Source organism: Equus przewalskii, chromosome 7 (assembly GCF_037783145.1).
Source record: "Equus przewalskii isolate Varuska chromosome 7, EquPr2, whole genome shotgun sequence".
NCBI classification, from domain to species: Eukaryota; Metazoa; Chordata; class Mammalia; order Perissodactyla; family Equidae; genus Equus; species Equus przewalskii.
The window spans coordinates 44,246,091-44,272,740 of NC_091837.1; positions in this window are offsets into that span (position 1 = coordinate 44,246,091).

Here is a 26,650-nt window from a genome sequence, read left to right on the forward strand (position 1 = left end):
TTTGGGGAATATCATACCCTTCTTCTAGTAGCCAGATTAGTAGAAATTATTATCTTGTTACTCTGTGCTAGGTTTGTACCTTCATTTCTTGCCCAAATATATCTGTAAGTCCAACACTAGGGTCCTCCCTTCCTTCTCTGGCCAAAGACTTTCCATAAATGTGCATCCTACCCTAGTCCTCAAAACCACACAGTCAGCCTGCTGGTACCTGCCATCAAAGCTTCTCAACCTGGACTTCCTGTCTGCTTGAACTTGCCTCTCATGTCAAAGTCCAGATTCACCTGCTTATTTTTTTCCTTGTCATATACCCATTATAAAAGAGGGTGCACAGCCTCCTTGTCGTCTTGAGATCAAAGGAGCAGCATAGCAATGTGGAAAAGATCTTCAACTCCATATGGTGTAACACCATCTCCAACTTTCGAGTCTCTCTGGGCTCTTCTCTGTGTCTACATATCAGCAGGTTGTCCTTCTATGTCACAGATTTAGTGAATTAGGCAAACTTTTAGAACTTCATGTGATTCACTATTTTCATCCTAGAGGAATAAACTGACTTTAAAACAAAGACATTATGACAAAAAAATATATTGCATTTACATTTTTAGGGATCTTAGTATACTAAGAGACTATAGACAATCACCATTAGATGGTGTAATTTTGTGATTTATAATAAAAAATATACATTTGGTCTCAATTCTTTTTTCTAGCACAGAGCTTCTAAAGCCCTTGGAATTTCCTAAATGGTGAAAGAGATAAAGATGTCTTTTGTTACGTTAAGGAGGTGACTTTTGGAATGTTCCTAGGTCAGTTAAGGATGGAGGCTGCTTGCCAGGGGAACTAACCGTATGAGTGAAAGGTTGGAACTTTCAGTCCCACCCCTTGACCTCAGGGAGAGGCTGAATCCATGGCCAGTGGCCAATGATTTAATCCATCATGGCTATGTAATGACGTCTGCATAAAAATCCAAAAGAATGGGGTCCTGAAAGCTTCTAGGTTGAAGAACAGGTGGAGAATCTGGGAGAGTGTCGTGCTTGCAGAGCACAGAAGCTGCACGCCCTTTCCCCATACCTTGCCCTGTGCATCTCTTCCATCTGGCTGTTCCTGAGTTATATCCTTCCATAATAAACTGGTAATCTAGTAAGTAAAATGTTTCTTTGAGTTGTGAGCAGCTGTAGCAAATTAATCAAATCTGAGGAGGGGGTAGTGGGAACTTCTGATTTATAGCCAGTCAGAAATACAGGTGGCAACCTGGGCTTGCAACTGGTGTCTGAAGTTGGGGGAGAAGAAGAATCTTGTGAGACTGAACCTTTAACCTGTGGGATCCGATGCTATCTCTGCATGCATAGTGTCAGAATTGAGTTGAGTTATAGGACACTCGGCTGGTGCCTGGAGAATTGGTGGATGTGTGGTGAAATGCCCCTCCTCTCCTCACATTGGAAATTGGGGCCAGAAGCACCTTTTAGATGGAGAAAAGCAAAAATGATTATGACATAATATCTTATCTGACTTTCTTATCCTTCTAGATCTCTAATTTCTCAGGACCGTTTTGTTGAGTATTTTATATTGAGTAATAGGACCTCTCTTGTCAAGCATCTATGTATTTACGTACATACCACTTGTGCAGTATTAGGCAAAAACAACTTAGGGATAAGTTTTCATGAGGTCCTTCAGTATCAGAAAGATATTTGCCTATGAGAGGGACTAAAGAATCACATTGGGTCATTTTGTAAAATGATATGTTATAAAATAAAACAAAACATATTCTAAAACATCTATATCAAGACAACCTAGAACTATTAGTAAGAAATGTGCTTAATCTCAAAAAGTTGCGATATATAAATGTGGGCAGCAATTTTTCCCAGATCGTTAGTACTTATGGCACCTAACCAAATCAGTTTCAACAACCAATCTCAAAATGTGCAAAGGCATACATTGCAGAGAGACTAGAGTGTGAGTTTCATGAAAACAAAATTTTTTCAGGTTTTGTTATTCAATATCCCCCATGTCTACAAAAGTGTAGTCACTCAATAAATACCTGTGGAACAGAAGAATACCGTTCTTGGTAGATAAGTATATTTTGCTTGCAAAGGATTTCAGGTTTCCAAAGCTAAACACTTTGGAAACTTCTTCAAACATTTGGAAGAAAAATCTTTGAGTGTGACTTGTGCTGCTTAGGAGGAACACAATCATTCCTTCATGTGCATTACTTAGGTTTCCATAATTGTCAAGGCAACCAGCATAAATACAAAATACATTTTGATTAATGTAGAATTACTGGGAAACCAAACTTCTGGAGACATTAATATTTGTCTGAGGTTCTCTACTTTCTTATTAATTCTACCAAACTTTGTATTTAAAATCAAATTAGACAAATGAAAATGAAAATGGGGACATCTTTTCAATATGAAAATGAGAACAATGAAGGTTCAAGAGATAACTTCTATTCCTCCTAGATTTATCTAAATCATTGACAGTGGAAATTTAGATTAAAAAATCACCAGCTTTAAATACATATTTGATTTCACTTAGATAACAAAAATAAATATGATAATAGAAAATGTCTATAGTTAAAAATATATAGTCATTAAAATAATACTAAAGCTCCCCCAGAATGCCTGGAATTCAGTATAATTGGGTTTACCATCAATTCCCAAAGGGATATAACTACTAAAAGTATGTAACATCTATTTTAGAAGAGTTAGCCTTCAGTCTAAATCTTCAACATAACGCTGTAGCAACACTCCAACACATAATATTGAAAAAGCATTTCAGTGGCACCCTAAAAATAAAGATGAATTCCATCATCTATCATGATTTTGGTCACCTTTCAGTTTGCTAAGGTAAAATGACTTTATAAGAAATATGGGTTTAGGAGCCAGAATTGTGACAGTATCTGCATTCGATCATCAATTCCCTTTGTAAGTAAAGTTTCTACTTAAAACAAAGCTGAAGTTCAAAATTAGGGCACATGAAAACTCATTGCCTATTTTATCTTATATTTGCAGATTTGTGCTGCAGATGAAACAACCAGGAAATTACTGAAGTCTCATCCATTAATATATTGAATGGCTTCTTCTGCTCAGAGTTCCATCAAAATCTAGTCATTTAGATGACTGCCTTATTAACAAATTGTTTAATGAACATCATTCTCTGGTAATGAAAATGAATAATGCAAGCTTTCCTGTTTTCTCTATAGTTTATATATGCGAGTTAAAAATAACAGAGATTTTAACATCTCTAGTTATAAAGATAACATTATGAAAATCATGGCTTCTAGATCTTTCATCTTTGTTTCATAAAGGATTTCCATAGTACCCTAGCAGAATTTGATTAATAATTTGACCATTACAAATATCCTACCCTCCAAGAGAACTCAAATGGTAGAGTCTAATGAATTGCTTTTACATCAGTCACTCTAAAACTGTGCCATCCAAAATGGTAGCCACTAGCCACAATGGCTATTTACATTTAAATTAATTAAAAGTAAATAAAATTATAAGTTCAGCTCATGGTTATGGTTCCAGGTAAAAAGGAGTAAGAATCCTTCACCCTTTCTTTCATACTGAATACAAGTATAAAACCCAGAAAAAATGTATGAGGCAACTATTTGAAGACTCTGAAAAGTAAATAGCAGCAGGCACATCAAGGGAAAACACCAGAATTGAAGTGCCACAGAATCATTAGTGAATCTACCATTCTTCTCCTCCAGTAGCCTGTGACTTGAATTCAACTGAGCTCAAAAACCAGAAGTAAGCACTATGGCACAGATAGATTAAACTCCAGAAGAAGCTCTTTAGTCTTGGCCCAAGACTAGGAAAGAAAACTCTTAATGGTCAGGGTGAGAAGCTTATTTTCTCCTTTCTGTCATATCCCAACCCCCAGGCAATCCCATGGCAGAATTGACAGGAACAGCTATGAAACCTTGCAAGAGACAAAATTCCTAGGGAAGGGAACCTTCTTCTCCACTCTGCAAAGCTGCAGTTGAAAGATGGTAGGACAACACCAAGTTGTTTTTTTCTCTCTCTCTCCTCCCTCTTATTGGGCCATGATGTGAGCCCAATCATAGAAGTGCCTGACAGACAGAGGTCACCAAGTTTCTGAACAGAGGACCAAAAAGGGGGCTCAGGGAATCAAAATGCACCAGGGAAACGATGGAGAGGGAGGAGCTTGGAAAGCAACTACATAAAGTTGTTTATGATCTCCTGGGCTCACTCCTGACCTGCACCTGTATAATTCTGATCCTAATTAGCATACCAAACACTTTGAGAACTGAAGTAACACAGACGACTGCCTAGGCCCCAGACTGATCACCTGGGTGGTATACACCCAGGACATAGCCAAAGAGCACTATAAAGGCATTGAAAACTAAACTGACATTGAAACCATAGCCCACATAAGGTAAGTAGGAATTTGTGGGCTGAATCTAACTAGATCAATTGCCTGCTAAAACAAAAATAGCTACATTCTCCATAGAATTTAAATAAGACTCAGAGTTCCATAATGTAATAATCAAAATGTCCACTATATAATCCAAAATTACTTGACATATGATAACCAAGGAAATTTCAACTCACATGAGAAAAGAAAATCAATAGACATCAATGCAAAATAACACAACTCTTGGATTACCTGACAAAGACTAAAATACTCAAACAAGCAATTATGAACACTCTTGCAACAAATGTTAAAATAAAAAATCTTGGCAAATAAATACAAGATATAAAGAAGGGCAAATTGAAAAACAAAGTAACAGATATAAAAATATATTGGATGGACTCAATAGCAGAATGGAGATGATACAGCAAAGAGTCAATGAACTTGAAGATGGAGTAATAGAAATTATCCAATGTGAACAACAGAAAGAACAAAGGGAAAAAAATGAACAGAGCACAAGGGACCAGTGGGTCAGTAGCAAAACATCTCATGTCTTGTCATCAGAGTACCAGAGAGAGAAGACAAAGTGTGGTGTTGAAAAAATATTTGAGGAAATAATGGCTAGAAATTTCCCAAATTTGGGTAGAGACATAAATCTACAGATACAAAAGAAACCTCCAAGCAAGATAAGTCCAAAACCATGCCCATGCACAGCAAAATCAAACTGGTGAAAACTAAAGACAAGAAAAAATCTTGAAAGCAGCCAGAAAAAATAATACAACCATACAGGAATAATGATTCAAATGACTGTGTATTTCTTATCAGAAATCATAGAGACCAGAAAGAAGTGGCATAATGTTTTTACAGTACTGAATGACTGTAAACACGGCATTCTATGTTTAGTGAAAATGTTCTTTAGGAATGAAGGTGAAATAACAACATTCTCAGATGAAGAAATACTAAGACAATTCTTAGCCATCAGATCTTCTATAAAAGAAATGCCAGAAAGCTCTCAGAAAGAAGGAAAATGATACTAGATGGAAACTTGGAACAACAAGAAAAAAATTGTAAATACCTTGGTAAACATAATAGACTATTCTCTTCCTGAATTCTTTAAAACATGTTTGACAATTAAAAACAAAAATTGTAGCATTGATTTATGAGTTTTACAACGTAGATACAATATGTAAGACATCTATAGCATAAAGGGAAAGGGCAAACGGACCTAAAAGGTAGTAAGATTTTTACAATGCAGTTGAGTTGCAAAATAATGCAACAATTACTCTGTGAAAAGTTAATTATGTATTTTAGAATCCCTAGAGCTACCACTAAAAACAATTATACAAAATGATACAGTAACAAATCACAATAGATAAATTAAAACAGAATACTGAAAAATATTCAATAATCCAAAGAAGGCCAGAAAGGAGAAAAGGAGGGGGACAAAAAAACAAAGGGACAAGCAGAAAACAAACAATCAAATGGTAGACTTAAATCCAAATGTATCAATAAATGCATTAAATGTAAATGGTCTAAGCACACTAGTTAAAAGACACAGACTGTCAGCATGAATTGAAAAAAATGGGTTGGGGCCACCCCCAGGGCCTAGTGATTAAGTGTGGCATGCTCCACTTTGGTGGCCTGCATTCAGATCCCAGGCACAGATGTGTACCACTCGTCAGTCACCATGCTGTTGCAGCAACCTACATACAAGATAGAGGAAGACTGGCACAGATGTTAGCTCAGGGTGAATATTCCTCAGCAAAAAAAAGATACTCTACTCTAGGTTGTCCACAGTGAACTCACTTCAAATATAATTATATAGGTAGGTTGCAAATGCTAATCAACAGAAAGCTGGAGTGGCTATATTAATATCAAACAAAGTAAACTTAAGAGTGAAGAAAATGTCCAGGAATATTGATAAAAGGATCAATTCACAAAAAGGCATAGCAATTCTAAATGTTTATCCATCTTACACTGGAGTTTAAAAATACATGAAGAAAAATTGATATAACTGAAAATACATATATACAAATCTATGATTATAGTTAGAGAATTTGACACTCCTCTCTCTCTAACAATACAACTAAGACAGAAACTCAGTCACAATATGGAATAACTGAACAATGTCATTAACCAATTGGGTGTAATAGACATTAATAAAACATTCCACCCAACAACATAGTCTTTCCCAGTGTACACAGAGCTTTCACCAAGACATGTCCTGGATCTTAAAACAGATCTTAGGCCATTTAAAAGAATTTAAATTATGGGAAGTATATTCTCAAACCATAATGGAGTTATACTGAAAATTAATTTGAGAAAGATAACAGGAAAAGCTGCAGACACTTGCAAATTAAACAGCACTTCTAAATAACCTAGAGATCAAAAAAGAACTTCCAAGGAAAATTTTAAAATATTTTCTACTGGATAAAAACAAAAAATAGCATAGTGAAATTTGTGGGATGCAACAAATATCTTTTAGAGCAAAGTTTATAGTATTACATCCTTATAAGAGAAAAGACGGAAGGTCACAAATCAGTAACCTGAGCTTCCACTTTAAGAAACTAGAAAAGAAAAAACAAAATAAAACCAAATTAAGTAGAAGCAAATAATAAAGATAAGAATGAAAATTGGTGAAATTGAAAACAAGAAAGCAATAGGGAAAATCAATGGATCAAAAGCTGGTTCTTTGAAAAGGTCAATAAGATTGATAAACCTCTAGAAAGAATGAAAGCAAAAAGAGAGAGAACACAATTTACCAATATCAGAAATGAAGTGAAAAAGAAAGAAATATGACAACTATATGCACAAACATAATTTCCTCTTTCATTTGTTGAATGAATATCAGACTAATTTTGAGTCTTTCCACGGACCTATGTGCTTTCTTCAATGAAAAGGGCAAAGGTGCGAACATTAGAAAGATTGATTTCCATGATGTATGGCTATAGGTACTGAATGGAATTGACGTGTGTCAATATTTTCATATCAGAAACTTTTCCCAGGATTTTGGCTGGAATTGTAAGTCAAACATTAGCCAAAGTTCACCTACTCAGCAGGAACCACTCACGTAGGCTATTATAGACCTTCATAAAGACACGAAGGAAGATGCGGGATAATTTAAGAGATTCTTAGAGGTTTTTCTTTTCTAAAATGCCTCTCATCTCATTGACTTACCATATTTATCAAAAACAATGGAATAATTTATTTGGGTTAAAAGATTTTGTCCATAATTCTTCTATCAAAATGCAAATATATTACCCAGAAATTCACATAACACCACTCCTTTTTCAGATAATCAGAGAAAGAGAATTCTGAGAAAACAAGACACAGAAAAGATCGTTTTAAGTCAGGCCATGTAAAGGACCACAATGGGATGACCTAAGAATTTAACGTGAGCATGAAGTTTCCTAATAAATGATTAGAAGAAAAAAAAGGCTATCAGAGCAACAGCTGGAGGTACACTAGGAACAACTAAAACTGCTTTACAAATTTACTACAGATTATTTTATTAATGGTCTGTGCTGACCAATTTGCCATGTGAAAAAACAGTCAGTCTGGCCCTCATTTACAATTTAAAGTTTATGAACCATCTATATGACTGACGTAAACTATCTTGGATTCTGTTTTTGTATCTAATTGTGATATTGTGATTTATAACAAGAAATATATATTTGGTCTCTGTCCCCATTTCTGGCACAGAGGTCCTACAGCCCTTGGAATTTCCTAGGTAATAAGAGCAATAAAGGTGTCTTTTGTTGTAAATCCTCAACAAAATACTAGCAAATTGGATACAACAATACACTAAAAAGATCATATATCATGATAAAGTGGGTTTCATTCCAGGGATGCAGGGATGGTTCAACATCCACAAATCTATCAAGGTGATATACCACATTCACAAAATGAAGAACAAAAAATCACATGATCATCTCAATAGATGCAGAGAAAGCATTTGACAAGATACAGCGTCCATTTATGATAAAAACTCTCAATAAAATGGGTATAGAAGGAAAATACCTCAACATAATAAAGGCCATATATGACAAACCCACAGCAAATATCATTCTCAATGTAGAAAAACTGAAAGCTATCCCTCTAAGAACAGGAACTAGACAAGGATGCCCACTTTCACCACTCTTATTTAATATAGTATTGGAAGTGCTAGCCAGAGCACTCAGGCAAGAAAAAGAAATAAAAGGGATCCAAATTGGAAAATAAGAAGTGAAACTGTCACTCTTTGCAGAGCACACGATTTTATATATAGAAAACCCTAAAGAATCCACTAAAAACTTTTAGAAATAATAAATGGATACAGTCAAGTCTCAGGATACAAAATCAACATACAAAAATCGGTTGTATTTCTATACACTAACAACCAAATAGCAGAACAGAAATTAAGAATACAATGCCATTTACAATTGCACCAAGAAGAATAAAATACCTAAGAATAAACTTAAGCAAAGAGGTGAAAGATTCATACACTGAAAATGATAAAACATTGTTGCAAGAAATTGAAGACAACACAAAGAAATGGAAAGATATTCTGTGCTCTTGGTTTGGAAGAATTAACATAGTTAAAATGTCCATACTTCCTAAAGCAATCTATAGATTCAGTGCAATCCCTATAAAGTTCCAACTACAGTTTTCACAGAAATAGAACAAAGAATCCTAAAATTTGTATGGAACACCAAAAGACCCTGAATAGCCAAAAAAATCCTGAGGAAAAACAACAAAGCTGGAGGTATCACACTCCCTGATTTCAACATATACTACAAAGACATAGTAACCAAAACAGCGTGGTACTGGCATGAAAACAGACACACAGATCAATAGAACAGAATCAAGTGCTCAGAAATAAACGCACAAATTTATGGACAGCTAATATTTGACAAGGGAGCCAAGAGCATACAATGGAGAAAGGAGAGTCTCTTCAACAAATGATGTTGGGTAAACTGGACAGCCACATGCAAAAGAATGAAAGTAGACCGTTATCTTACACTATGCACAAAAATCAACTCAAAATGGATTAAAGACTTGAATGTAAGACCAGAAACCATGAAACTTCTGGAAAAAAACATAGGCAGTGTGCTCTTTGACATCGGTCTTAGCAGCGTGTTTTCAAGTACCATGTCTGACCGGGCAAGGGAAACAAAAGAAAAAATGAACAAATGGACTACATCAAACCAAACAACTTCTGCACAGCAAAGGAAACCATCAACAAAACAAAAAGACACCCTAACAATTGGGAGAAGGTATTTGCAACCCATATATCAGAGAAGGGGTTAATATCCAAAATACACAAAGAACTCATACATCTCAACAACAAAAAACGAAAAACCCAATTAAAAAATGGGCAAGAGATTTGAATAGAGATTTCTCAAAAGAAGATATGCAGATGGCCAACAGGCATATGAAAAGATGTTCAACATCATTAGCTATCAGGGAAATGCAAATCACAACTACAATGAGATATCACCTCACTCCGGTCAGAATGGCTACAATTAACAAGACAGGAAACAACAAGTGTTGGAGAGGACGTGGAGAGAAGGGAACCCTCGCACACTGCTGCTGGTGGGAGTGCAAACTGGTGCAGTCACTATGGAAAGCAGTATGCAGTATGCTCAGAAAATTAAGAATAGATCTACCATATGATCCAGCTATCCCACTGCTGGGTATTTATCCAAACTACTTGAAAACACAAAGGCATAAAGATACATGCACCCCTATGTTCATTGCATCATTATTCACAATAGCCAAGACTTGGAAGCAACCTAAGTGCCCATCAAGGGACGAATGGATAAAGAAGATGTGGTATTTATACATGATGGACTACTACTCAGCCATAAGAAACGAAGAATTCCAGCCATTTGTGACAACATGGGTAGACCTTGAGAGTATTAAGCTAAGTGAAATAAGTCAGAGGGAGAAAGTCAAATACCATATGATCTCATTCATAAGTGGAAGATAAAAACAACGACCAACAAATATATAGCAACAGAGATTGTATTGGTGGTTACCATAGGAGAAGGGGAGAGGGGGGAGGGCAAAAGGGGTGATTAGGCACACGTGTGGTAATGGACTATAATTAGTTTTTGGGTGGTGAACATGATGTAATCTACACAGAATTCGAAATATATTCCGATGTACATCTGAAAGCTGTATAATGTTATAATCCAATGTTACTGCAATAGAAAAAGAACCATAAAGGTGCATTTTGTTATGTTAATGAGGTAACTTTTGGAAAGCACCTAAGGATGGTGGCTGGTTGCCAGGGCAGCCAATCATGTGATTGGCTCCTCTCCAAAGAGGGGAGAGGGGCTAAAGATTGAGTTCAATCACCAGTGCCCGATGATTTAATCAATCATGTCTGTGTATTGAAGATTCTATAAAAACCCAAAAGGATGGGGTTCAGAGAGCTTCCAGGTTGGTGAACACATGGAGATTTGGGGAGAATGGTGCACCTGGAGAGGGCATGAAAGCTCCATGCCCTTTCCCCATAGGTTTCCCTATGCATCTCTTCCATCTGGCTATTCTTGAGTTACATCCTTTTATAATAAATTGGTGGTCCAATAAGTGAAATCTTTCCCTGAGTTTTGTGAGACACTCTAGCAAATTAATCAAACCCAAGGAGGGGCTCATGGGAACGTCTGATTTATAGCCAGTCAGTCAGAAGTACATAACAAACTGGGCTTGTGATGAGCATCTGAAGGGGGTGGGTAGTCTTGTAGGACTGAGCCCTTAACCTAGGGATCTGCTACTATCTCCAGGTAGATAGTGTCAGAATTGAGTTGAATTCTCAGACACCTTGCTAGTGTCTAAGAATTGCTTGGCAGTGTGGGAAACTGCCCCTCACACATGTTGAAATTAGATTCAGACACATTTCACTAATGTTCTAATATATCCTCAGAAAATAACCTATAAGATGCCTGTAAATCTATTCTGGCAAGAGAGAAAAAGATCATGAAACTGGAACAAAAGCAAGATATAATTATAAAAGTGGTGAGTACCAAATAAACTCTGAATTGAATTCTGACAAAAAAGCAAGAAAGAACCATTACATAACCTTAACCCCAGAAGCAATAGAAACCTTTTAGAAAAGTGGCCAGGTCTCTTCAAATTCAAAAACCCCAAGGGGGCAATAATGGGCAGGGCTAGACATCCCCTCTATGCATTAACCATTCAGATGTCAACAAAAAACAGAGAAAAGAATAACATGAGCCCATGGACACAGACTACAAAAATAAAGGAAGATGCAAATGGATTAGGAAGTTAGGATAACTGTAAATCTAACAACACAATTGCAAATGATCCTGAGGAAGAAGAAAATGGGAAAGGCAACTAATGAAACTAAATTTGTCTGTAAGAAAACTCTCTAATTAACTGATGGAAAGAGGGCTGCATAACCAAGGGAAATAGAAAATACGAATACAAATCCTTGAAATCACTCAAGAAGGAAATGCAGAATGAGCAGAGACTTGAAAAATCTGATACAAACAATAGGAAGGCAAGATGCATTTTCAGCCAGTTCAGAGCTGAAGAAAAACGAGGAAGGAATTGAACCAGTGCTTGGGGCAGATGGTAAAATGTTAACAGATGCAGAGAGAAGGCAAAACACTCCATTTTTCTTTTTCTCTAAAATTTTAAATTTTATTTCTCTCATTATTTCTAGCTAGGAAAATTATCTTAAAATTGAGAGGCATAAAGAAAATCTGAGGGAATTAAAGCCAAGGTAGATGATGAGTTGAGCAGAAGAGAATTTAGCTCCTTTAGAGAAGCTTCCTCCTCTAGCCCAAGTGCCATGTAGTCCAACATACTGAAAGAACATGAAGATGCAACTGCCGTCATGGAACACAAGAGGAGTGAAAGAAAACTGGCAAAGCTTGCTACCATTTTCAAAATGAAGGAAAAACATAATTGAGGAAATACAATTTGGTGAGATAGTGATAAATTTCCAAGAAAATTCTAGAATGGTTTATTACACCAGAGTTGTAGCCAAAAGGAGCCAGCATGAATTTACTCAGCAATTGATCATAATAATCTAACTTCATTTGTTTGTGTAAAAAAATAATAAAGTTTTCCTTAAGAAGATATTAAAAGTTTCCCTCAGAATTCTGCATAAATGCTTACTCCTAATAATTTAATTCTCAATTCAAATGCTACTTCCTCATGGGAGCTTTCATGGGCTGCCTCGTATAAAGTGTTCCTCCTTCTTGCCTTCAACATTCTTTTATCATTCACACGGTTTAGTTTTTTATACAGCATTCATCTAAAATTACCTTGCTTAATTACTTGTTTACATATCTGGCTCCCCCACCCCTATGAGACTTTAAGAGCCCATTAGAACTAGGACTTTATCTATTAATCACCATTGTATCTCTTTTTCCTAGAACAATGCCTAGCCTCAAATAGGGACTCAATAACTATTTTCGAATGAATGAATAAATGAACAGAATCTCTAAACTGAAGGGACATAAAAGTCACCCGGGTCACACACAATCCTTACCCCTACCTCCAACAAGTCATCATTAGAACTTTTTCTTAAACCTCCAATGGCAGCTACTCACCTCATTTCAGGTACTTCATTTCATCTTAGAACAGTTATAATTGTGAGAAAGCTGTACTTATATTAAACTGAAATCTATATACTTTTGGTTTCCATTTATGAAGGCCATCAGAACCCAGCTTTCCCCTAAGTCCACATGTAATGACAGATATAATCTTTCTTTTACATGACAGTCATTCAACATTTACTTCTCCAGGACAAACAGTTTCAATTCATGCCAGCTCACCCCATGAAGCAGAATTCAGAGACCTCTCACCACAACAGGCACTCCCTTATGAACACATTTAAAGTCTAATATCTCGACATTTGGACTTTCAAAATGTAGATTGGCACTACCACCTCTTGTACTCACAATCAAAGGTGCAAACACAGGCACACATGCAGATACTCCTCTCTCCCACCCCCATAGCAGATATAACTAATCGCTCCTGGAATTCTCTTTCCTTAAATGGGAGTCATCTTCAAATCATCTGAATACAACCTTTCAGGCCACCACTACTACATAATCAAAGTTGGCACTAAAGAAGAAATGAAATTTCCATCCCTGCACTAGATATTGATATATCCTAAAATGACATGAAGTTTTGGCAATCATTTGATACACTGGCTTTAGGGAGCCTACTAAAGTCAGTAAGTCATTTCCCCATGTGCTGCTGCTAAGCAATATCACCTTCCTCCTTTGTGTAAGTAGTTTTTCATTTTTGGTTTTGGTTTTGTTTCTGTAATCAGATGCATAAGCTTATGTTTAACTATACTCAACAAAGATGCCATTTAATAAATAAAGATGTAAAACCCATTATTTGGCCCAAAGTTCCATAATTATGTTAAAAACAATATAATCTACTAGCATAATATGGGAGAGAGGAGTAAGTAGCAAAAAGTCATCAAAAGTTATATAAGGATTTTTGTTTCCATTTATGAAGTCCATCAGAACCAAAAAGAACAAAGGATTTTGGCTGATATCAGGCAAATTATGAGTCAATAATGAGACATGATTATGAAACAAAAGAGTGAATGTAATCTTAGACTGCATTAATAAAATAATATCAAAATGAGAGTTATGGTCCTATTTTAATATCAGTCCATGTGTTTAGTTCTGACAACAACATCTTAAACAAGATGTGCTAAGGATGTGAGAAATAATAAGATTTCTAGTCACCATACCATTTGAATAACAGATGAGAAAATTAAACAGCAGCTCCTGAAAAGAGGAGGTTCAGAACACATGATATTATACTCTTAAAAGAAAAAAGGCTACCATGTAAAAGTAGAATTAGACTAGGTCTAGGTATATTTAAAAGTTTCTCGCCTTTTCAAATGTGAAGATGCCAATACAAGATTTCAAGGAACTCAAAAATCAAGGAAACAGGACACCACCAATGAAACAATAATTTTCCAGTAACCAACCCCAAATAAATGGAGATGCCTGAATTTCCTGACAAAGAATTCAAAATAATTGTTTTAAGGAAGCTCAGAGAACTATAAGAGAACAGAAGACAACTCAATGAAATCAAGAAAATAATACATGAACAAAATAAGAAGATTAATACAAAGATAAAAATCATAAAAAAGAGCCAAATAGAAATTCTGGAGCAGAAGAATACAATATGTGAAATGAAAAATACAATAGAGAGCTACAACCACAGACCTGATTAATCAGAAAAAGAATCTGGGTACTTGAAGATAGGTCATTTGAAATTATAAAATTAGAGAAGAAAAAAGGAATAAAAACAGTGATGAGAAAAACCGAAGAAAGCATATGGAATTTATAGGATACCACAGTGTACCAATATACACATTATGAGAATCCCAGAAGAGAGAGGAAAAAGAGGCAGAACGCTTATTTAAAGAAATAATGAAAACTATCCAAATCTTTGGAGATCTATGGACATCTAGATCCATGAAGCTCAGAGGTCCCCAAACAGGATCAATCCAAAGAAGATTCCACAAAGAAACATTATAATTAAATTCTCAAAAGTCAAAAGCAAAGAAAATTTTGAAAGCATCTAATACATACAAAGGAACCCCCATAAGGCTATCAGTAGATTTCTCAGCTTGCAGGTCAAGAGAGAGTGGTATATCACTCAATCCTGATGATATATTCAACAGACTGAAAGAAAAAAATGACCCAGAATACTATATCTGGCAAAACTCTCCTTCAGGAATGAAGAAGAAATAAAGAATTTCCAGATAAACAAAAGCTGAAGGAGTTCATCACCACTAGAACTACCTTAAAGAAATGTTATAGGGAATTCTTCAAGGTGAAATGAAAGGATGCTAATTAGTAAAATGAAAACATATGAAAGAGTAAAACTCAGTAGAAAGGATAAGTATATACTCAAATTCAGACTACTTTAATATTGTAATGGTGATGTGTAAATCACTTTTAACTCTCGTGTAAAACTTAAAAAAAAAATATTAAAAAGAACTATAGCTACAATAATTTGTTAATGGATAAACAATACAAAAAATGGAAATTGTGACACATTGTTAGTGCCATCAAGTCTATTACGAATCCTGATGACTCTGTGTATGGTAGAGTGGAGCCCTGCCCAGACTTTTTGTGCCATCCTCTCACCTTCTGGTGTCATATCAGACAAAGCTCTGCTGCTTGACAGGGTTTTCATGACCAACTTTTTCAGAAGTGAGTGGCCAGATCCTTCTTCCTAGTCTGTCTTAGTCTGGAAGCTCCACTGAAACCTGTTCACTCTGGGTGACTATGCTGGTATTTGAAATACTAGTGGCATAGCTTTCAGGATCACAGCCACCACAGTATGACAACCAACAGAGAGGTGGTGGGGTTCCCTGACTGGAGAATGAACTTGGTCTACAAACAGTGACAGCGCCAAATCTTAACCACTAGACCATCGGGGCTGGCAAACTGTGACATAAATAACATAAAACGAAGAAGGAAGTAAAAGTGTTGAGTTTTTGTATGTGATTTTAGTTGTTAAAAGCTTAAAATGGATTGTTATTACTATAAATTTTTTTATTTAAGCCTCATTGTAACCAAAAAGAAAAAATATCAAGTAGATACACAAAAGATAAAGTGAAAGGAATGAAGCATACCACTACAAAAAATCATCATCACCAAGGAAGAAAGGAGCAAAGGAACTATAAAAGAGTCAGAATGCAATTAACAAAATGGCAATAGTATGTCCTTATCTATTAACAATTACTTTAAATGTATATGGATGAAATTCTCCACTCAAAAGACAAAGAGTGACAAAATAGATTTTAACAAACAAGATCCTACAATATACTGCTTACCAGAGACTTACTTTAACTTTATGGACACCCTTAGGCTAAAAGGGAGGGGTAGAAAAAGATATTCAAATCAAATGGTAATAAAAAGAGCAGGAGTAGCTATACCTATATTAGAAAAAAAGACTTTATGCCAAAAACTGTCATAAGAGACAAATAAAGTCATTATATCATGATAAAGTTGTCAGTTCATCAAGAGGATATAATAATTGTAAATATATATGCCTCCAACATTGGAGTACCTAAGTATATAAAGCAAATATTAACAGATCTGAACAGAGAAAGAGAAAGCAATATAATAATAGTAGGGGACTTTAATACCCCACTTTCATCAATAGATAGACCCTCCAGACAGAAAAACAATACAGAAACAGCAAATATGAATAATACTACAGATCAAATGGACCAAACAGACATATACAGAATGTTCCATCCAACAGTAGCAGAATACAGATTCTTCTCCAGTGCATGGAACATGCTCCACAATAGACCATATGACAAAACATGTCTTAATAAAATTAAGAAGACTGAAATCATATCAAGCATCATTTCTAAACCAATTATATGAAACTAGAAATCAATTACAAGAACACTTAAAAATTCACAAATATATGGAAATTAAACAATGTGCTAGTGAACAGCCAATGGATCAAAGAAGAAATCAACGAATAAGTGAAAAAATATTTTGAGACAAATGAAAATGGAAATGCAACACACCAAAACTTATGAGATGCAGCAAAAGCAGTTCTAAGAGGTAATTCCATAACAATAAACAACTACATTAAGAAACAAGAAGGATATCAAATAAAAAATCTGGCTTTACACTTCCAGGAACTAGAAAAAGAACAAACTAAGCCCAAAGTTAGTAGAAGGAAGGAAATAACAAAGATCAGAGTGGAAGTAAATGAAATAGAGACTAAAAAGACAATAGAAAAGATCGATGAAACTAAGAATTGGTTCTTTGAAAAAGAAAAAATAGACAAAATTTTAGCTATACTTGCCAAAAAGAGAGAGAGAGAAGACTTAATAAATAAATAAAATTAGAAATGAAAGAGGAGGGGCTGGCCCCTCAGCCAAGTGGTTAAGTTCACACGCTCTGCTTCGGCGGCCCAGGGTTTCAGTGGTTCTGATCCTGGGAGCAACATAGCACCACTCATCAAGCCATGCTGAGGTGGCATCCCACATAGCAGAACCAGAAGGACCTACAACTAGAATATACAACCATGTACTGGGGGGCTTTGAGGAGAAGAGGAAGAAAACAAAAAAGATTGGCAACAGTGTCGCCAGTGATTGGCTCAGGTGCCAATCTTCAAAAAAAAGAAAGAAAGAAATGAAAGAGGAGACATTTCAGCTGATATCACTGAGATGAAAAGGATCATAAGAGACTACTGTGAACAATTATATGCCAACAAATTGGATTGCCTAGAAGAAAAGGATAAATTCTCAGAGATATACAGTCTATCAAAACTGAATCATAAAGAAATAGAAAATCCGAGCAGATCAATTACTAGTAAGGATATTGAGTCAGATATCAAAAACCTCCCAACAAAGAAAAGTCCAGGACCAGATGTCTTCACTGGTGGATGCTAGCAAACATTTAAAGGAGAATATGAGTCCTTCTCAAATTCTTCCAAAAAAAATAGAACAGGAGAGAACACTTCCAAACTCATTTTACAAGACCAGCATCACCCTGATACCAACACCAAACAAGGACACTACCAGAAAAGACAGTTAAAGACCAATATCTCTGATAGATATAGATGCAAAAATCCTCAACAAAATATTAGCAAACCAAATTCAACTGTGCGTTAAAAGGATTATACACTATGATCAAGTAGGATTTATTCTAGGGGTGCAAGGAGAGTTCAACATCTGCAAGTCAATCAATGTGATACACATCACTAACAAAATGAGGGATAAGTCATATGATCGTTTCAATAGATGCAGAAAAAGCATTTGACAAAATTCAGCATCCATTTGTGATAAAACTCTCAACAAAGTGGGTAGCGGAGGAACACACCTCAACATAAAAAGGCCATATATGACAAGCCCATGGCTAACACCATACTCAATAGTGAAAAACTGAAAGCTTTTCCTCTAAGATCAGGGAAAAGACAAGGAGGTCCACTCTCACAACTTGTATTCAACTTGGGATTGGAAATCCTAGCCAGAGCAATTAGGCAAGAAAAAGAAATAAAAGGCATCCAAATTTGAAAATAAGAAGTAAAACTGTCACTATTTGCAGATGACATGATATCATTTATAGAAAACCCTAAAGACTCTACCAAAAAATATTTTAGAACAAAAAAAAAGTGTTAGAATTCATAAATGAATTCAATAAAGTTGCAGGATACAAAATCAATACAGAAAAATCAGTTGTATTTTTATACACTAACAATAGATTACCACAAAGAGAAATTAAGAAAACGATCCCATTTGCCATTGCATTAAAAACAATATAATGCCTAGGAATAAATTTAATCAAGAAGGTGAAAGATCTGTACGCTGGAAACTATAAGACATTGATGAAAGATGTTGAAACAGACACAAATAAATGGAAAGCTATTCCAAGCTCACAGATTGAAAGAATTAACATTATTAAAATATCCATATTACCCAAAGCAATCTACAGATTCAAGGCAATCCCTATAAAAATGCCAATGGCACTTTTCACAGAAACAGAACAAACAATCCTGAAATTTGTATGGAAACACAAAAGAACTTGAATAGCCAAAGTAATCTTGAAAAAGAAGAACAAACCTGGAGGCATCACATTTCCTGATTTTAAACTATATTATGAAGCTATCATAATCCAAACAGTAGATAGTGGCATAAAAACAGACACATAGATCAATGGAAGAGAATAGAGAGCCCAGAAATAAACATGCATATATGGTCGATTTATTTACGACACAGGAGCCAAGAATATACAATGGGGAAAGGATAGTCTCTTCAATAAATGGTGTTGGAAAAACTGGACAGCCACATGCAAAAGAATGAAACTGGACCCCTATCTTATACCACACAGAGAAATCAACTCAAGATGGGTGCAAAATTTTAATGATCTGAAACTACAAAACTCCTAGAAGAAAACATAAGGGGTAAGCTTCCTGACATCAGTCTTGGCAATGATTTTTCAGATTTGACACCAAAAGCAAAATAAACAAGTGGGACTACGTGAAACTAAAAAGCTTATACACAGCAAAGGAAACCATTAGCACGATGAAAAGGCAACCTACAGAATGGGAGAAAATATTTGCAGATCATGTATCTGATAAGACATTAGTATCCAAGATACACAAAGAACTCATATACCTCAATAGCAAAAAGAAACAATCTGATTTAAAAATGGGCACGGGAACTGCATAGACATTTTTCCAAAGAAGACATGCAAATGGCCAACAGGTATGGGAAACGGTGCTCAATATCACTAATCATCAGAGAGATGCAAATAAAAACCACATTGAGATATCACCTCACAGCTTTAGAATCGCAATCATCAAAAAGAAAAGAGATAACAAGTGTTGGTGAGGATGTTTGGGAAAAGGGAACACTTGTGCACTGTTGGTGGGAATGTAAATTGGTGTAGCTGCTACAGAAAACAATATGGATGTTCCTCAAAAAATTAAAAACAGAACTACTATATTATCAAGCCTCACACTTCTGGGTATATATCCAAAGGAAATTAAAACTGGATATTGAATTGATATGTGCACTCGCATGTTCATTGAAGCATTATTCACAATAGCTAAGATATGGAAATAACTTAAGCATCCATCAATGGATGAGTGGATGGAGAAGATGTTGTGTGCATATACACACAATAGAATATTATTCAGCCATGAGAAAGAAGGAAATTCTGTCATTTTTGATAACATGAATTATCTTGAGAGCATTACACTAAGTGAATTAAGCCAAACAGAGAAAGATACTGTATGGTTTCACTTATATGTAAATCTAAAAAAAAAAGGGAAGTCAAACTCATAGAAACAGAGAGCAGAAAAGTAACTGTTGAGGGCTGGGGAGTGGGTGAAAGAGGGAGAGATTATTAAAAGGGTCCACACTTTCAGCTATAGATGAATAAGGTCTGAGGATCTAATGTAAAAATGGTGACTGTAGTTGATGACACTGTATTGTACAATTGAAGAGTAGAACTTAAATGTTTTCACCAGAAAAACAAAGACAAACATGTGAGGTGATGCGTATGTTAATTAACATCTAGTTAAAGGGGAGGCTCCTCTCACAATGTATATGTATATCAAACCACCATGCTGTACATTTTAAATATCTTACATTTAAATGTCAATTTACCTTAATAAATCTGAAATAAAAAGGAAAATGGAAAATGGAAAAAACTTCAGAACTGGATAATATTTTAGAACTAAGAGCACAGTTCCTGGGTTTCGCATTCTAGCATATATTTCAGATTGTTTATGGAATGTTTTTTATTATTTGCTGAAAAAATAATTATTTTTACTTGATTATTAAAAAAGAATAGAATAATGAAATACAGCTACATCTATTACAGTGTTTTTACACTTTTGAAGATCAAAAATTTGACTTTTAAAAATTTGATTTGAGGGCCTGCCCCGTGGCCGAGTGGTTAAGTTTGCATGCTCCACTGCAGGCGGCCCAGTGTTTCGTTGGTTCGAATCCTGGGAGCGGACATGGCACTGCTCGTCGAGCCACGCTAAGGCGGCGTCCCACATGCCACAACTGGAAGGACCCACAACTAAGAATATACAACTATGTACTGGGGGGCTTTGGGGAGAAAAAGGAAAAAATAAAATCTTTTAAAAAATTGATTTGATTTTAACAGTTTGATTTAAAACAGTATTTGAAAAGTAACAACTATATAACACATAAATCTAATCAAGCCTAGACACTATCCACCAGTTTATAAGTAGTTTACAGGAAATACAAGGGCAAAGGAATTAGAAGTTAAATGACAATACCACATGGCAGTTTTCCAAATCCAGATTCTGAGATGTTCTATAGAACACATAACTCAGTTTCTCCAACAATTTAATATCAAAATAAGGGGACAGGATGATTATTACAAAATAAAGATACTTTAGATGTTTACTAGCCTAATGGTGAACTTTGTTTCAATCTTAACTTGAATAATTGGACTATAAAATTGAATGGTCCACCTCACTGAAGAAGTTGTACAGATGGCAAATAAGTATAGGAAAAGATGTTCCACTTCATTTGTCATCAGGAAAATGCAAATTAAAACAACAATGAGATACCACTACACAGCTGTTAGAATGGCCAAAATCTGGAACATGATAACAGCAAATGCTGGTGAGGTTGTGCAGCAACAGGAACTCTCATACATTGCTGGTGGGAGTGCAAAATGGTCCAGCTGCTTTGGAAGACAGTTTGATGGTTTCTTACAAAACTAAGCATATTCTTATTATAGATCCAGCAATTGTGCTCCTTGGTATTTACCCAATGGAGTTGAAAACTTATGTTCACACTAACACCTGCACACAGATGTTTATAGCAGCTGTCTTCATAATTACTGGAACTTGGAAGCAACCATAATGTCCTTCAGTAGGTGAATGGATAAATAAACTGTGGCACATCCAGACAGTGAAATATCATTCAGCTCTAAAAAGAAATGAGCTATAAAGCCATGAAAACACATGGAGTTATCTTAAAAACATATTACTAAGTGAAAGAAACCAATCTGAAAAGGCTATATACTGTGTGGCTAAAACTATATAAAATTCTGGAAAAGGCAAAACTATGGAGACAGTAAAAAGATCGGTGGTTGCCTGAGCATCGGGGTGGGGAACAGATGAATAGACAGAGCAGATGACTTTTATGGCAGGGAAAATACTGTGTATGATACTGTAGTGATAGATACTTGTCATTATACGTTTGTCCAAACCCATAGAATGTACACCACCAAGAGTGAACCATAATGTAAACTATGGACTTGAGTGATTGTGATGTGTCAAAGTAGGGTCATCAGTTATAATAAATGTACCAATCTGGTGGAGAATGTTGATAAAGGGAGAGGCTATCCATGTGTGGGGGCAGTAGATATATGGGAAATCTCTGTACCTTTCCCTCAGTTTTGCTATGAACTTTAATCTGCTCTAAAAAATGCTCTTAATCATAATTTTTAAAAATATTTCACTCAGGGGCCGGCTCCGTGGCCAGGTGGTTAAGTTCGCGCGCTCCACTTCAGCGGCCCAGGGTTTTGCTGGTTCAGATCCTGGACACGGACATGGCACCGTTCATCAAGCCATGCTGAGGCGGCATCGCATATGCCACAACTAGAGGGACCCACAACTAAAAACAATATACAACTATATGCCGGGAGGCTTTGGGGAGAAAAAGGAAAAATAACATCTTAAAAAAAAATTTCACTCGAAGAAATTTGCTTGTCCAACTATAAAATAACATATATGAGACTATTGAGATTTGAATATTGGCTAGAATTAGATGAATTTAAGGAATCGCTGTCCATTTTGCGAGTTGTTGTAAGGCATGATGGTCATATAAGAAAAAAAACCTAGCAGTTGGAGATGCATACTTAAGTTTTTATGGAAGAAATGACATATCAGGAATTTGCTTTAAAATACTCCAGAAAAAAAGATAGTGGAGGGATAGGTGAAATAAGAGTAGCAAAATGTTCATAATGAGCACATGGGAACTTCTTATATCCTCTTTATCTCCAAGTTTGTTTGAAAATTTCCACAATAAAAAATGTTCCTTATAGAATGCTTTCCAGAAAAAATAATATATTCAAATAGAAATCATATTTGCACAAAGTTTTAGGGGGGCTCACATAACTGCTGAACCTGTTCCAGATTGGGAAACCTTGATATAGTGGGAGAGAGAAATGCTTCAGTGTAATTTCAAGGGATAACGCTGATAGTAAGAAAGAAAGAAATTGCCATGGAGGTTAGACAAGTGTCAGCTCTTCACAACCACCAACAGCAGGACCCAGTTGCCCATAAAAATAGAGAAATGGAGAGCAAGGAGAATTACCTCTGGACCTGTGCAAATTTTACTTCAAGATTTGCAAGGGGTTTGAAGGAAAGAATGACATAGGATACAAAGAAGTCTGAAGAGGCTAAAATAAAAAAAGAAAAGGCAACCCGTGAGATGGCAAGGCTAAAAGAGAGGAAACTACAGTTAGCAAACCATATTTCTCTATCAGGCATAGCATCGAGAACATCCCAGCTCAAGAGCATCCTGGTTATAAAACTAGCATTGCTACAAAGGGTATTTCTGAATGTTTCTGAGGATGTGTGTGTGTGCTTGTGTGTGTGTGTGTGTGTGTAGTGTGGCGTGGTGTATCTATTTTAAAATTCCAAAAAACTTTGCTTGTGAAGAAATTCTATTATGAATCTTATTGTAAAGGGAAGCATTAGTGTAAAATCAATGTTTACTACATATTTTAACATATTACCTAATATTTATTTTCATGATATGATTTATTTAATGTTACATTGCAGCTATGCAGGAGCTCCCATGAAGAACATCCTAATGTTTGTTTGTCTGAACCCCCCCAACTGGACTACAAGCCTCTCCTAGAACAAGAAGTGCATCTATGTTATTCGCATTGTATCCCAAGATCTTAGCACAGTACCTGGCTGGTAGGCACTTGGTAAATATTTGTTCAACTGCAAAATAAATGAGGCTCCATTTCCAGGAATGTTAGACCAGGTAATACAAACTGGCCCTTCTACTGAAGACGACTTGAACACTTTTTAAAATATCTACTTAGAGGCATTGGACAGCAACAAGATTGTGAAGAATTCTGGGACAAGGATCCCTGGGAGGGCAGGCTTAGGAAGCAAAGCCAGGAAGAAGAGCACGAAGTTACTGCTCTAATCGTCAGGGTGTTGGTTACACCTGGGGGAGGAGGAGGAGTCAGTGCTTCAGAACAAGCATGACGGAGACTTTCAGGGTACAGATAATATCGTTTTTTCCTGGTTGTTTGCTTTGAGATACACCATTACGCTGTGTATCTTTTTATTGTGTATTTATTTGCACATTTGTTATATTTCTCAACAAAAAAAAGTTTTAAAAAAATACTGAAAGTATAAACGAATGAGTCCTGATAGTGGTAATCACTTGAAGTTAGAAGGACCTCAGAAAGTTTGCAGGAGCTTGAGTAGGAGACAGCATTTCATTTCAGTAAATGGCTTCTCTTTTCTGCTTCAGAGAATATAATTAGCGGACTGCAAATGGGCAGTTCTGGCCAATGTGAGCCATCATAATAAGGCATTGTGAGAAGGGAATATTAGGATACAACGGTACCTGAAGATGCTGCCTACACAAAGTCCATTTTTCTTTTTGCCTCATGCCTAAGAGGCTGAAAGAGAAAATATAGACAAAGGCAAAAAAACAAGCTTTCCAGACTGATCATTAGAGCTTCCCACACATGCTCAGAATAGCACTGGCTGGACAGCGATAGTTCTCAGAAAAGTAAAAGTTTCCAAGTTAATGCAACAGAGAAGTTTCTGCTCACATTCCAATCAAAGTAAGATAAAGACAAGCCCTGTGCAGAGAACTGTATATTTCTAATAAGCAAATCATGACCGTGGGGGATGCCTAAAAGTCCCTTAGCTGTTATTAAGGCAGATCTTTGGGAAGACTTCATTATTTCTATTTGACTGCATTAAGAAAGCCTATTAGACAGCTTTACAAAACAATCTTTCAACAGGCAGCTCTTCTACTGGCCTGTGGAAAACCTGACAAAACTTTGATTTTTCATTTTCATCCCTTTTTGGTTTTGTTCATAAGCAAGCTGCCATTTCAGAGCCGGTAAACTCATCAGCAGCCTATTGCAGACCCTTGCTAAGGCATTTTTCACTTGAACTTACTTTTCTCCCTTGTAAAGATTTAGACTCCCAGACTGAAAGGCACACATTGCCCCCATCAGGTCAAATTACACTGCAAAATAAGATTCGATGGAAGAAGAAAGATACACTGAGCGCAGAAAGGATGCACAGAAAAACAGACATGTTGCAAACCTCTGGATCCCACTTAACCTGTTTCCGTTTAATGAAACCTCACTCTAAAGAAGCTTATTTTAAATGAACCACCCTGTAAATAGATTGTTATTCAAATATTCAATTGCCTGCATTGGTTCTTTAATTCTAACACTGTGAACCCAGTTGACTTATACCCTTGCTTCCAACCTAGGAAAGCAATCTGAGGAAATAACTATGCTTTCTGTTCTCTCTCCATTCCTACAGAATCAATTCTTTAATCCTCAATAAAATCAAGCTCATTCAGAACAATTAATATGTTCCATAATACGATCTATCCTGTTACACGATGTTAATGCTCCTCTGCAATTTTTAAACAAGAGCTCTAGGCTTTATTAGTTTACTTCCAAACTGTCTTCGGGAAAATCTGGATTTTTATTACTAAGTTATTGCAAGTGAAGTAAACATTGTGATAATACTTGTGGTAAAATTTACTCATTTATGTCGAGATCCTTCTGACAGAAAGCTAATGACGGCAAATGCTATTTTAGTATTTGGAAATGCCTATTTATGTAAAGCAACATGCCAGGCATTGTAGGAATTCATCCTTGATGTGAGCTAAACTGGCCATGCTTTGCACAGTCTTATTTTAAAGAGGGTCTTGTCAAAAAAAATTCCCCACCTGCTTGCCTAGATATTAGAAATTTCCACATCAATTACTTTTTAGAATAAGATACGAGGTCTACAACCCACTCTAACAGGGAATGGTAACATATTAAACCTACTAAACTACCTAGTGGTAGGTAGATAGTCTCTGAAGAAAAAATATGCAAGATAGGTGAGTTTTAATGAGAGGAAGGGCTGCAGAAATGTGGAGGAGAAGGAGAAGCAATATGGTCTGGCAATACGACAACCATGTTTCCTTTTGCCTGAATGATCTGCCTGGAGAACTCAAAACTATTCTTCAAGTTATAACTCAGATGTCAAATCTTTATTGAAACCTTTTCTCTCTGTTAAAATGACGCTTATTTATAATCTATTTTTAAAAGGAATTTTCTTGAAGTACAACACACATGACAAAATTTTAAAGTTAGCGTAACTTTAAAGTTAACCATCCAGTGATTTTTCACAAAGATACTCACAGGCAGCACCCAGATCAAGACTTAGACTATTACCAGCAGCCAAGAGCCCTCCATATGCCCCGTCCAAATTACCACCACCCAGAAGTACCCACCATTCTGAATTCTAATGCAATAGTTAGTTTTGCTCGTTTTTGAATTTTATTTAAATGGAATCCAGGTTTAGGAGATACTGCCAGTTTTCCCAAGTAATTTTACCAGTTTATTCTCCAACAGGCAAAGTTCAAGAGTTCCTGTTGCTCCATGTTTTTGTCAATACTTATATTTTCCATCTTTTTCTTTTTATTGATCCTCTTGGGTGCACAGTGATATGTCACCATAGTTTTAATTTGGATTTTGGGGGTGACTAG